Below are 14,646 nucleotides of genomic sequence, written 5' to 3'. Positions count from 1 at the left end.
TGTGTCTCCCTCTCTCTCTGCCCCTCCCCCGTTCATGCTCTGTCTCTCTCTGTCCCAAAAATAAATAAACGTTGAAAAAAAATTTTTTTAAATAAAAAAAAATTAACTTGATTTGTGAAGAAAATCATATTTTATTTTTGGCATAACCATAAATATTTCCTCAATAAATGTGAATTTTATTAGTAAATGGCATGGGTATTCTTGTTGCTTAAAATTGTGTATAACATGGAAATACAATATATTTTGGTAGGTTAAAAAACTGGGAAATTATTTCTGTGAATGGTAATTGATTTTAGCAATTAATATATCACTCTGATTACTAATGTAAAAAACAAAAACCTTTACCCCATATTTAGACAGAAATACATTTTCATGCAGAAATGGAGAAGCCATATATGTACAACCCTCAATATAATTAATCTGCATATGCTAAAAATATTAGACTCTAATTAACACTTTAGGGCTATTTAATCTCTATTATGCCAGTGGAAAAATTAAAACATAGTATATCAGTCTTAGAAGAACTCAATTATTGAAGCACCAGAATTCCTGCCACAATTTTTATTCATTTTTAGTATATTAATAATTTTTCTAAAATAAGTATTTAGAAAGCATATTATCAAGGAAAGCAATGCTCCAGAACTGAAAAAGACATAATCCTTACCTTCCAGTTTAAAAAAAATAGAAAAAGCATGCAAAAATGTTCAATACTAGTTTCCTAAATGTCATATCTGAAGAAACTGTAATGAAAATATAAGAAAGGGATTTGGATTACACTGGTCCCTTTTGGTGAAAGTGTAAGAAGTCCAACTCAAATTATTTTAAGGAAAAAAAATACTCTTGGCTCATATAACTGCAAAGATAAAAAAAATCAGACTAAGTATAGTCTGGACAAGGATGGATCTAGAAACATAAAAGAAACAAAACTATCTCAGCTCAGATTCCTTCTCTTTGCTTTATTGTCAAACAGTCTATTGCAATCTAATAGAAAATGTAAATCTTGAGGGTTGCTATCTCAAAGAGTTGATATGATTGGAAATTCCACATTACAAAGCTTATATGAAGATATGGAGAATACTTGAGCAGTAGTTGCATGTTGAAGATCGGGTGTATAGATTGTCAGATGGGCAGTATGACAGTGGTTTAAGTTGAATGTTGTAGTTAGTAGATGCTGCTTTAAATTCTACACTTGTGTTCCTAAGCTGAATGATCTAGGGCAAATCATTTAGCCACTCAACATGTCTTATAGGGCACAGGCCTTGCCAAATAATAAAGGCTTGAATACTGTTGGTCAATGTTATTGTCATTATTAACTTACTATAGAACCATTGCTTGAGGAGGCACATCTTTTGCAAAGTGTAAAGTGTCGTGGAGATAGAGATAGGAAGTCAGGAGGAGAGGTTATTTTATTCCCATAAGGATATTCTATGATCTCCTAAAACACTGGATTTCCATAGAATTTCTATTGACATTCACCACCACATCTACTTACTTACCACCATTTGAATCTCATACATGTCAACTGGATCATTGCACTCAGCATATAAATCTGAAGGTATTTCTCTAGTCTGAAAAATATTCTGAGGGGTGCCTGGGTGGCTCAGTCAGTTAAGTGTCCCACTCTTAATTTCAACTTAGGTCATGATCTCACAGTCGAAGATTGAGCCTCGTGTTCTGCTCCATGCATGGAGCCTGCTTAAGATTCTCTCTCTCTCTCCACCTACCCCTCTCCCTCACACACTCTCTCTCAAAAAAAAAAAATGTTGAATACATCTCTCTTTTTACAAATAAAAGATTTGTTCTTACTCAATATCACCATTTACTCTACTTCCATTTTGTTTTAATCCCATTCTGATAGTATTGTAATGTTTTCCTACACTCAGGTAAAAACTGTCATATTGTAAGCCCTTGGTAGTGGAACTGTGAGGGTTTAAGTCTATTCAGTTTTATTAAATAACTATTTTGCCAAATAGTTATTCAAAGTAGTTGTAACAATTTAGTTTGCATTTCTAGGATTAGTGGATAAGGGATTCTGATATTGTGTATTCTTGCCAGCCTTGATAGTGTTAAGTCTTTTGTTTGTTTTGTTTGTTTGTTGTTTGTGCGTGTTTAATTTTGGTCACAATAATAGAATGATAAATCATAATTTTGAAATTTGGTGATTACTAGTATAATTGAAAGTAACCTTATATAATTATTTGTGTATTAATTTTTATTTTATTTTAAATGATTTACTGAATATCTTCATAAATTTTGAATATTAATTGCTTGTATGCATTAAAAATATTTTTTATCATATTTTGATACAAAGAAGGTTTTAATAATAAGTAAATCAACTTTATCAGCTTTTCCATGGTGGCTTATGCTTTTTATCTTCTTGTTTTAAAAATCCCCCTTCCCTGAAATCACAAATATATTCTTTACATGGATGCCTTTAAAACTTCTAAAGCTTTTCAACTTAAAAATTTTAATCTGGGACACCTGGGTGGCTCAGTTGATTGAGTGGGTGACTTGATTTTGGCTCAGGTCATGATCTCAAAATTTGTGGGATCAAGCTCCACCTCCCATCAGGCTCTGTGCTGACAGTACAGAGCCTTCTTGAGATAGTCTCTCTCTCCCTCCCTCTCTCTCTCTCTCTCTCTGCCCCTGCCCCACTTGCTAAAAATGGAAGAAGGAAATAATTGTGAATGAACATAAAGGCAACACTTTGGGGTGGTGATAATATTCTGAAACCAAATTTTCATCATGGTTGCACACCTATATACATTTTCTGAAATAACTAAAATGTACACTTAAATAGATGAGTATTATGGTAGTTAAATTATACCTAAATAAAGCTATTTTTAAAAATGAGTCAATAGAATCTTTCATATTTATAGAATAAAGAAGCAAAAGCAAATGATATCAACATATGCTTAAAAGGCATTTAAGATAATTCAATATGCATTAATGATAAAAATCTCTCAGAAATTTCAGAATGGAAGAAAACATCCTTAATCTGACAAATAACATCAACAAAACTTACACCTAACTTCACACTTAAAAGAAGACTAAAGAGCTTCTTCCTTGTAATTTGAAACAGTTCATGGACACCTAGTGTCACTCTTCTTATTTAAGATTTCACTAGAAGTCCTAGCCAATACTATAAGCAAAATAAATTAAGTAATTAAAATGCATTTAGATTTAAAAGGAAAAATTAAGACTGTTATATTCACAAAAGACATGCTTGTTTACACAGAAAATACTAAGAAATGTACCCCAAAGTTCCTAGGAATAAAAAACATCGTCCAACAGACATTTATAACATTCTCTTAATAAATTCTGTATTAACAGAATACAAGGTCTATATGTTGATTATATTTGTTGTATTTATTAGCAAAGATGAATTGAAAGCTTAAATAAAGGGTTACCTTTAAATTGCTCCAAAAGTTAGATACTTTGGTCAAAATTCTAACATGTGTAGGATTAGTACATTGAAAATTATACAAAGCTGATAAAAGAAATAAAATACATAAGTAAATGGAGAGACATATCATGCTCTTGGACTTGAAACCTGGATGTAATTATGATACTAATTCTCTCAAATTGTTCCATAGATTAAAGAAATCCCAATGAAATCCTAGCAGGACTTTGTGTAGATATCTACTATCTGGATCTAAGTTGTTTATGGAACACAAAGTTACTGTTATAGCTAAAATGATTTTAAAAAAGAATAAAGCTGGAAATCTCTATATCTGATTTTAACTAAACTATATTTATCTACAGTAATCAAACTGTTAAGGGTGAGAAAGAGTCTGCATTGTATGAATAGAGGTCCTTGGATTCCCCACCGAGAAGATTTAGGTGAGATCCACTCTCAGAATAAAGACAGCCAAAGGAAGTAGCAAGCACAAAGTAGCTTATTAAAGAGAAAGTACACTTTCAAGGCCAGAGAGCCGGCAGGTTCTGTGATACAGAACAGGCCCCTAGGTCGTTTTGGAATTGGATATTATTGGGTCTCTCTGGGCTAAGACATACAGTGGGGTGGTCTCTAATCCTTTGGGAAAGTTGTCATACAGGTGGGGATGGGGAGTTTTTGATGCTACAAGCTTTGTAGCAGGGGGGTCAAGCAGCCTTTCTCCATCTGGTTGGGCTGCTCCCGCAATGCAAATGTATTATAGTGACTCTAGGGGTTCCCATGGGGCAGAGGTGGAAGAGGAGAGAGCATGTTCTGCATCTGAAGCTCTTGGTCTGTCAGGCCCAAGGTCTCGGAAGCCAGAAGGTCAGGATGTTGGGCTCAGGGACTTACAATGTTTTGCTAATTTATCAGCAGCAGCATTGCCTCCAGCTCTTGTCTCTCTAATTCCCCTTCATGGACTTGGGACACTGACTCGGGCCTTGTTCCACTGCTCTTGTCTAGCTTCTACCTAACAAAACTAGTGTAATCTTTGTGAGAGGATAGACATACTGATATGCAAAATAGAATAGAGTCCAGAAATAGACACGTAGAAACATAGTCAATTGATTTTCACAAAGGTGCAAAGATAATTCAATGGAAAAAGGATAGTCTCTGCAACAAATTGTGGCATAACAACTGAATATCAATATACAAAAAACAATTGAACATGATCTCTGCCTTTGTAGGGGAGAAAAATCTTTTCCTCTACCCATCTTAGGTTACCCAGCTGGAGCCCTTTACATGAGACTGGCTAAAGACAGATTAACGGCAGAGAAATAAACAGAAGGTTAATAACATGTGCATAGCACCAACAAGTGGGAGTACCTAGAGATGAGTAACAAAATTTGGTTAGATCTTGGGTGCTTAAATCATCTCAGGCTAAAACAAAAACAAAAGAGAGAGAGGAGAGAGAGAGAGAGAGAGAGAGAGAGAGAGAGAGAGAGAGAGACTGAGATTTGGGGCTTCTGGACAAAAAAAGGCAAGTTATGGGACAGTCACCAGGACAATAATGATAAACAGGGGTTGTTTAGTTTTCCTGATAGGAATCTCTATAAGTGAACATTTATTTCATAAATGTAAATTTCTCTAAAAAGGAAAATTTGCACACTGTTTCCAGGGCTTTTCTCATGTCTGGTGGTTCTCAGTGGCCTTTAGCTCAAAATAATTTGTATGCCAAAGAGGCATATTTGGGGATGCCATATTCTGGTATCTCTCACCTTATATTTCATACAAAAGTTAATTCAAAATGAATACTAAATCTAAATGGAAATGTAAAATGATATTTTTACAAGAAAACTTATGAGAAAATCCTCATGACCTCAGATTAACCCAACTGCTCTTTGTTAAAACATCAAAAGCATGATTTTAAAAAAATTGGTAATTGGGCTTCATCAAAATTAAAAATTTTTTCTGTGAGAAAGATATTGTTAATAGAATACATAGAGAAGCTAAAGACTGAAGAAAACATTTTCTCCATATCTGTTGAAGGGCAATGTGTAAAATATTTGAATTAATTTGAATATTTGCATAATAATTTACCACTGAAGATATACTGATGGCAAATATGCACAATAAAAGATGCTTAACATCATTAGACATGGAAAAGTAGAAATTAAAAACTCAAGGCAATAACCTTAATGGGGGATGGCTATCAAGGGGGCACTTGTGATGAACACTGGGTATTTATATGTAAGTGATGAATCACTAAATTCTACATCTGAAACCAATTTTACCATATATGTTAACTAACTAGAATTTAAACAAAAACTTGACAAAAATATAACCACTGGATAACTATTTGAGCGGCTAATTTTTTTAATAACAATAGTAAGTATTGAGGATCTGAGCAAATGTAAGTCTCATTCATTGTGGGAGGGAATGCGAAATCATATTTTTTACAAACCTAAATATACTCTTAAAATATACTCCAGCAACTCCATTCCCAGGTGTTTTTCTCAGAGAAATAAAAACTTCTGTTGACAAACTAACCTGCATGTGAATGTTTGTAGCCGTGTAATTTATAATTGTCAAAACCTACAAACAGATGTCCTATGGGTGTGCTCTCGTACAATAGTGTGCCACTCAGTAATAAAAAGGAAATGCTCTTACAAGCAGCAATGTAGATAAGTCTCAAATGTATCATGCTTCCCGAAAGAAGCCAAAATGAAAAGGTTACATACTGTATCACACTGTGTGATTTCATTTATTCGACATTCTGGGAAAGTCAAAGCTATCAGGAAGGAAAATAATTAGTGGTGGAAAGAGATAGGGGGAGAAATTGAGGAAAAGAGATTTTTTTTTGTGGTGAAAGAACTCTTCTGTATTCCAGTCATGGTTGTGATTACCTGTCTCTACAAATATCTCAAAAGTCACTCAATGTGTATATATGCATTCATATCAATTCAAAATTGAGACACATGATATAAATATAGACATAGATATCTGTATGTATGTGTGTGTATATATATATACATATATATATATATATATATATATATATATTCCAGTCCATAAATTTTATGTGTATGCATATGTGTATTTGTTCTAAGTAAGCTAGTGACTGCAATTTTCTTGTATGTTTATCTACTTTTCTACTTACTTCCTGAGATATTATTTCTCTCAGCTTACGTAATGATCTCTTAAATATACTGAAGAATCAAACCAGATTACAGAAGTTTTTAAAAACTTCTGTAATTATACTAAATTACAGAATAATTCTGCAATTACACTAAATGGCAGCATGACAAAGGATACTCAGGATTTATAAAAGCATTAATTTGAAAGATATGAGTACTAAGATTTATTAAGATGTTATTTGATATCAATTTAACATATTTCTTTTTTTTTAAGTGTATTTGTTTATTTACTTACTTAGAGAGAATAAGCTGGGGAGGGGCAGAGAGAAAGGAAGACAAAATCCCAACCAGGCTTTGCACCCTGAGGGCAGAGCTCAATGTGGGGTTCTAACTTACAAACTGTGAGACCATGACCTGAGCAGAGATTAAGAGTTGGACCCTTAACAGAATGCGCCCCTCAATTTAACATGTTTCTAATCTTTAAGCCAATGTTTCTTCAATCACATTTAGAGTTAAAGGAAGCCATCACAAAACATAGGCATATGTGAATATACCATAGTCAATTAAGAAAAAAATTATTTAAATATTTACATAAATGATTATTTTAAAATATTAACATATAGACACAATTATCTCATTTGGTCACAAACTACAACTGGTTGCATTTCATCTGCTTTGATCACTTGTATCAATTGGTAGTAATTAATGATTTTAATTAAATTAAACAGACCATTTCAAAATTTTATGTGTACAGTTTAATTCCTCTAATAAAAGTCATAAGCATATGCCTAAATAGTTCATACTTATTAAAAGGTTTTTCACTGTTCCAATAATTGTAAAACACCTACAATTCACCATTGAAAAATTAACATTTTTCTGAAGCATTTGCAATTTACCTAAGAGCACAAAGCTAGGTCTTCACTAATTAGATCAATACTGGAATAAAAACACATTTATTCAAATGAGAATAAATAAAACAAATTCAGCATGATTATTTCATATATATAATAGCTAAGTAATAATTCACAATAAAGATGTAATGCTTCTGAAGCTGTTGGCTCATTATTCTGTCAGGGAATGAGAATAATGGCTGTTGAAAATTTCTTGTACATGTCATTATATTCTAACTTCAAATATTTAAAACCCTTTACAGACTACTGAATCCATTGGCTCATTCACTAAATTCTCTAGCTTTCGAGTTCACAGAAGGAATTCTTTTGTATATGCCCATGCCAAATTTTCAAGTCCTTTAATTTGTTGTTCTGTTATGTTGTTTATTGGCATTGACCCTTCACCCTTCTAAATATGCCCTCAAACTATGTTGCTTGAGTAGGTCAAGAAGTATTAAACAGGAAAAATACATAGTGAACACTACGTGGATCTTTAGAGTAGAAAAGCAAGTGTTTAGAATAAAAGCGAGGTACAAAAGAGGTACAAAAGGGTTTGAAAACATAAGTATCAATGTTATGAGGAAACTGATATCTCTCCTAGTCCTATTTGTGAGCTTAAGACCACCATAGTTTTAAAAAAGAATTTTAATGTTTATTTTTGAGAGAGGAGAGAGAGAGAGAGAGAAGGGGAGGGCAGAGAGAGAGGGAGACACAGAATCCAAAGCAGCCTCCAGGCTCTGCGCTATCAGCACAGAGCCCCATGCGGGATTCAAACCCACGAACCACGAGATCATGACCAGAGATGAAGTCAGATGCTCAGCTGAGGGAGCCACCCAGGCACCCCAACCGCTATAGTTTTAAGGCAAAATATTATATAAACACACTGTAAACCAGATCTCAAACTAGTTGTCTGTAAGACAGGCTTTCCTAGCCATGTTCCACTAAAAATGAAAAGTAAATACCTCCTGGAACACGCAATCTTCATGAGTGAAACTCCTCTGCTGTCCATAATCTTAACATCCTTCCGTTTCACACATTTTATGTCAGTGTCTACTTTCTGTAAGAATATGAGTTTGAAACCCCTGTAAATCATACCAACTGATTGAAAAGAAACAAGATCATGCCTGTGCTATGAGAAAAGTCACTTTCTTCCCTTGTAATCTGGGAGCTTGCTGGTAATGACAACAACTTTAGTTACCTTGTAGTTAATATTTGAAAGGTTACAGGTGGTTTTTACTTAAGTTTCTCATTTATTTTTCATGACAGCATTGTATATAAAGTGTTCTAAATGATCCTTGTCCAGATTTGGTAGCAAAGGATCAGAGGGATTATATGACATTTCCAAGGTCACATAGCTATAGTTTAGGACTCTGGCATTCTAATCTTTTTCAATGTTTATTTATTTATTTTTGAGAGAGAGAGAGAGACAGAATGTGAGCTGGGGAGGGGCAGAGAGAGAGGGAGACACAGAATCTGAAGCAGGCTCCAGGCTCTGAGCTGTCAGCACAGAGCCCAATGTGGGGTTCAAACTCACTAACCATGAGATCATGACTTAAGCTGAAGTCAGATGCTTAACCGACTGAGCCACGCAGGTACCCCAGGACTCTGGCATTCTAAAAACCAAACAATAGAATGAAGAAGCTATGAAAAAATGATAAACACTCAAAATGATAAACACTAGATAAAATACAATATCTCTACAACCATGTTAAAAATTATCCTTTTCTATATTTATATAATTCATCTCTTGTGGAACAGTTTTAATAACTATCAAGACAATGCCTTAGTGGCCAGGCTCAATCACAAATGTAACCAAATAAGAACTTTTAGGCTTCTGATCAAGGTAACAATTTGAATTTCTCCTTTAAACATGTAACTGTGGCATATAAAATATTAAAAAAATAAAAATACTCAAAATGATATAAATGAGATTAAAAGTCCATACCTCTTGTCTTGTCCATGGACAAGAAACAAATCATGAAGGCACATTCATGAGTAGAGTTTTGGGTCCAGAATGAATCAGCACTGACCAGGAGTTCATATTTACCAGAATGCAAATCCAAAATTCTGTGCTCGCTCTCTCTCTCTCTCTCTCTCTCTCTCTCCCTCCCTCCCTCCTCTCTCTCCCTCACACACACACTCACACACACACACACACACACACACGTGCTCACGTGCACACACATACACACACACACACACATACTATCATATATCTACCTAGATCTAGATCTTATATCAGGGGTAAAATAATAATTAAAGCCAGGTGGACTGATAAGAGGGTAATCTGTTCAAAGCCTATTTGCGTAAGCTAAAATTGTTTATCAGGAGTTGAGTTGTTTCTGAAGGCATACATTTCTATGTCTCCAGATATCCCAGTAAAAAATCTCAGTGTAAGACAAACCTAGGATCCACTGATTTTGAGGGTGATGCAGCTAAACTCAGATTTCCTGAGTTTCATATCAGAAAAAATCAGTTTCTATGTGGGAAGCACTAGAAGAGAGATACATTGAAGTTATGTATGTATAATTTCATTATATCATTTATGAACATCGGTTTCCTCTTAATTTTATCACAATTTTCATGCTGTTATCAATAAAATATTTCACCTGATAGATCTTTCCATTAAATTATAAATTAAGTAAGGTAAAATAATATTTTCCTAAATCTCAACATAGTTATTTCATTTTTATTTAAAATAACCAATGACTTATTGTCAAATATGGCCTAGCAATGATAATACGATAATGATAATGGTGATAATGGTGGCATTCATTCAGGAAGCAATGCAAAATAAAAGAAAAAGCATTTTAAAGAGGATGTAAGCATAAATAGATTTGGTGTTTTATGTTTCTTTGATAGAATAGACACTTAGTTTCCCAAAAAGTTGTAATGCATTACAAATGAACACATCATAAATATATTCTTTGATCCTTATCATGCATGAACAATTTTTTTCATTTTTCATAGTATATGTAAATATATTTTTATATAAATAAAAAAGACATATTCATAAATTCTTCCATATTCTCTTTCACAGGTAGGTGAAAGCATTATTTTCCTAGCAGGGATTTAGTCAAATCAAAATTATCTGCCTGAATGGAAGCCAGAAGTAGCACAGATAGCCCCTAAACAAAAGAAATATGAAAACCACATACACTGACTTTTCAATGTTATGAGTTATGTTTACATTTATAGCTTGCTATGAACTCTACATTTAAGGGGGTGTTAAAAACCAGTTTATATTCTTGGGGAGCCTGGGTGGCTCAGTCAGTTAAATGTCCAACTTCAACTCAGGTTATGATCCCACAGTTCGTGGGTTTGAGCCCAATGTTGGGGTCTGTGCTGACAGTTCAGAGCCTGTAGCCTGTTTCAGATTCTGTGTTTCCCTCTCTCTACACTTCCCCCTCTTGTGCTCTGTCTCTCTCTCAAAAATAATATAAACATTAATATATATATCTATATCTATCTATCTATCTATCTATCTATCTATCTATCTATACACACACCAGTTTATATTCTTGAAGCACACACTAACTGATGGCAAGGAAATAAAAAAAAAGAAATTGTTTTGTGGTGAAGCCTTCCTGAAATTAAATGTATGACATAAATCATGACCTTATAAGATAATCAATGAGAAAAACTGACTGATTATTATACTGATGTGTAGTAATTAAGACAGGCACTTGGAGCCAAGTATTTGATCCCTAGTTTATTTACAAAATGCATGATTTGGGAAAATTCTACAATAAAATCTATACCATCATAGTTCCTTTCTCACATATCACAAGGGAGTGGTAAGCATGGTGGAAAGTGCTAATTTTTTCGATGTCTTTTTGAGACCAATTCTTTACCCTATCAAATCCCCATTCTTTCATGACAACTGAGTTCACCCAGGTATAAAATTAACAAGATTTTCATTCAACAAATTCATTTCAATACCTGAATGGCCCAGTCTTACTATGTCCTCAATACTCTGGTATATTTGCATTTACAAGAGGAAAATAACGTGTGTATTTTATAGTTAGTAAAATTTTAATCATACAACAAAAGCAAAGTGAAAATATTTACCCTGTGGGTAATGTTCAGAGTATAGTGTGGGCAGGACATTCTTACATTATCTCTTCTTGTTCATCTGTTTCAAGTTTTTAGTTTAATACTAGTTACGTAACACATAGTGTGATATTAGTTTCAGGATTAGGATTTAGTGATTCATCACCTACATAGAACAGACAATGCTCATCCCAGCAGTTCATCCACTTAGCCCATCCCTCTGCCCACCTCCCCTCCAGCAACCCTCACTTTGTTCTCTATAGGTAAGAGCTTGTTTTAGGGTTCTTTTAAATCTGTTTTTATATGAAGACAACTAATCGGCACTTAAAGCTAGAGTTGAAATCATCTTATTTCAGTTCTGTTTCACTAACTAAAATTATAGTATACTAGGCTATTTCTTTTTTCTTCCTTTTCCTTTCTCCCTCCAACTTTTTTTTTAAGCTTCCCACACTTCAAATGCTGTTTATGAGCTCAAACCTATCTCATAACAGCTTTCGTACTTAGGGTCTAGTATGAATTCTATCCACTACACAATTTCAAGTACTTGAAAGAATGCCAGTTGCAACCACTTCATGATAAAGCAGATTCATTGCAAGAAAAGCAAGCCTAGGGTCTTACTTCAGCCAGAAGGTTTCTGAAATTTTTATTGATTTGTTTCTGAACAAGGCTAATAAGATTGCATTATTTATCCAGGAGTGATGTTAACATCCCAGGTAAGCAAGAGCCTATCCATTTTTAACTTTTATGATAAATTCACTTTGGACTTGAACACATTAAACAACCACTACTAATGTTATATCACTGTATGTGTAATAAAATGTTACCGTGAGGAAGAATATATTCAGTTGATGTGTGAGGAATCATGGAACATAAATAAAAAGCTCTCAGATATTTTTAAATACTATAGAATCTACCAGTTTTCATTTAAATGCCAAGAAAGGAAACATACACAAACATTCACACATAGGTAAACATTTTTGTAAAGGTGTCTCTCACAAAGTTTGAAGTTTTCTCTCTCTAATTAAATCCATAAAATGCCATACCACCTTACACTGAAGAAGGGCTATCACTAATAGAAGAAAGTGATTTCTTGAGATCACCTTCCCACATGTATAAAAACCACACATTGGTATTCAATGCTATCTTCATCAACCATACTTCTAGGTGACTTCTACTGTTCTCTTGGCTTAAGCAGAAAAATGGAATTTTGAAGAAAAAAAAGAGAAGCTTGGAACAATGATTTCTAGTAGCTGAGATTTAACAAGAGTAAAAACATTTAAACCCTTTGTTTTATGGAAACTGAACTAAAACAGAGAGAAAAGCAGTTTTTTTCCAGAGGCGCCTGAGTGATTCAGTCAGGTCAGCCTCTGGCTCTTGATTTCAGCTCAGGTCATGATCTTACGATCTTGAGATCAAGCCCCATGTGGGGCTCTGCACTGAGTGTGGAGCCTGCCTAAGATTCTCTCTTTCCCTCTCTCTCTGACCCTCCCCCTCAAAATAAATAAAATAAACATTAAAAAACAAAACAAAACATTTCCCCAAATTTGTTTCTATAGGAAACATAAATGTTTCCTTTCAGAGCTTGAAAGAACTAGTTCTCTGTCTCCAAATCTACACTGTGATCAAAACTAAAAAATGAGAGGGGGCACCAGGGTGGGTCAGTTGGTTGGGTGTTGAACTCTTCACTTCGGCTCAGGTCACGATATCAGGGTCATGGGATAAGAGCCCCATATTGGGCTCTGCACTGAGCATGGAGCCTGCTTAAGACTCTCTCTCTCCCTCTGCCCCTGTCCCCACTCACACACTATCCAAAATTTAGAAATTAAAAAAAAAACTAAAAAATGAGAGAAGTGGATAGAATCAGTGATTCAGCAACTGACAAAAAATGTTCTCTTCCAGGTACTATAGTGAGAACCATTATTAAATAGAATAAGGCTGTACCTCACTTTAAGTTCCAAACCTCCTTTAAGGGATAGCACTAGGGAGTACAGGTATTGTCTTGATCCAAAATTTAAACACTGATACTATGAAACAGAACCTTTCTCCTTGCTTTCTCTTTTAAAATGTTCTATTACCTAGACACCATTTGGCTCTTTCCTTCATTTTCTTTCTCTATTGTACTGTTGATGGCTGCTGGAAAACAAGAAATGTCACTTTGTTCAAGGAATTCACAGTTTCGTGCGAGCAAAAGAGTAAACAGATAAATAAAAATCCAGAGCAACAAAGAGCTCTTAGTAGAGTATGAAAACTTTCTTTTAGACTACAGACAAAAGCAAGTCAGCTCTTAAGGGAATTGAGAAGTCTTCACAAAGGAAGTGATTTGTGAGTTGGAACTTGACTGTTGAGTAGAATTTTGCCAGAGTTGAAGAGCAAAGTGGGCAGTAAGGTGGCAGTGTGCTGTTGGTGAAGCTCAATGCTAGAACTGAATAAACCCATTTGGCATGCTAGGTGGCTATTCTTTGTTCATGGGGTTTTGCTATCATTAAGTCATAAAACACATTAAATCATAAGTCAGAGTGTGACTTCCAAAGATGTCCATGCCTATTCCCTGTCCTTCAAGAATAGGTAAGCAGCTAGGAAAGGTCCTTGAATTAGAACAGAGGAAACTATACTCTTTTTTATGCATGATGAGGCGTGTTTATTTCTTTGGTGGGTAGCACTTACCTCAGCAACAGAGGTCTCAAGAGGAAATGACTTTCATTCTCCACACTGACAAGGAACCTGTCTTTATTGCCCTCTGCAGCACTTAGCACACTGTGGATGTTTAATTAATGAAGCCTCTCTTACTACAGTGAGTAATGTTGAATTCTAACATCCAGGCTTATGTTTCACTGGTCCTACAATGGAAATTTAGAGCTTCTTCTCAAGTGCAGAGTCAAATGACAAGTTGGTAATTCTCTTCCTTCAAATTCAGGGTCAATAACACTTAACAAAAGGCTCTTTCTTTTAAATCATCTTGTTCAGTGGCTCCTAACCTGGTGAGTGTTTCTCATAGCTATAAATTAAAATCTGATTCATTTATACTAGGCTGACTACAATCGATGGGTAACTGTGGATTTCAAGAATATTAACTATAAGACTCTCTTAATATGTTTATCACAAGAACATTCACGATTTGGCATTTAATCTTAGTCAACAGTGGAACATTTTCTACATTTAATAGACTTCCAAAGTTTTACCCTTCAAAGAA

Source organism: Felis catus, chromosome B4, assembly GCF_018350175.1.
Source record: "Felis catus isolate Fca126 chromosome B4, F.catus_Fca126_mat1.0, whole genome shotgun sequence".
NCBI lineage: Eukaryota > Metazoa > Chordata > Mammalia > Carnivora > Felidae > Felis > Felis catus.
This window is presented reverse-complemented; position numbering follows the sequence as displayed.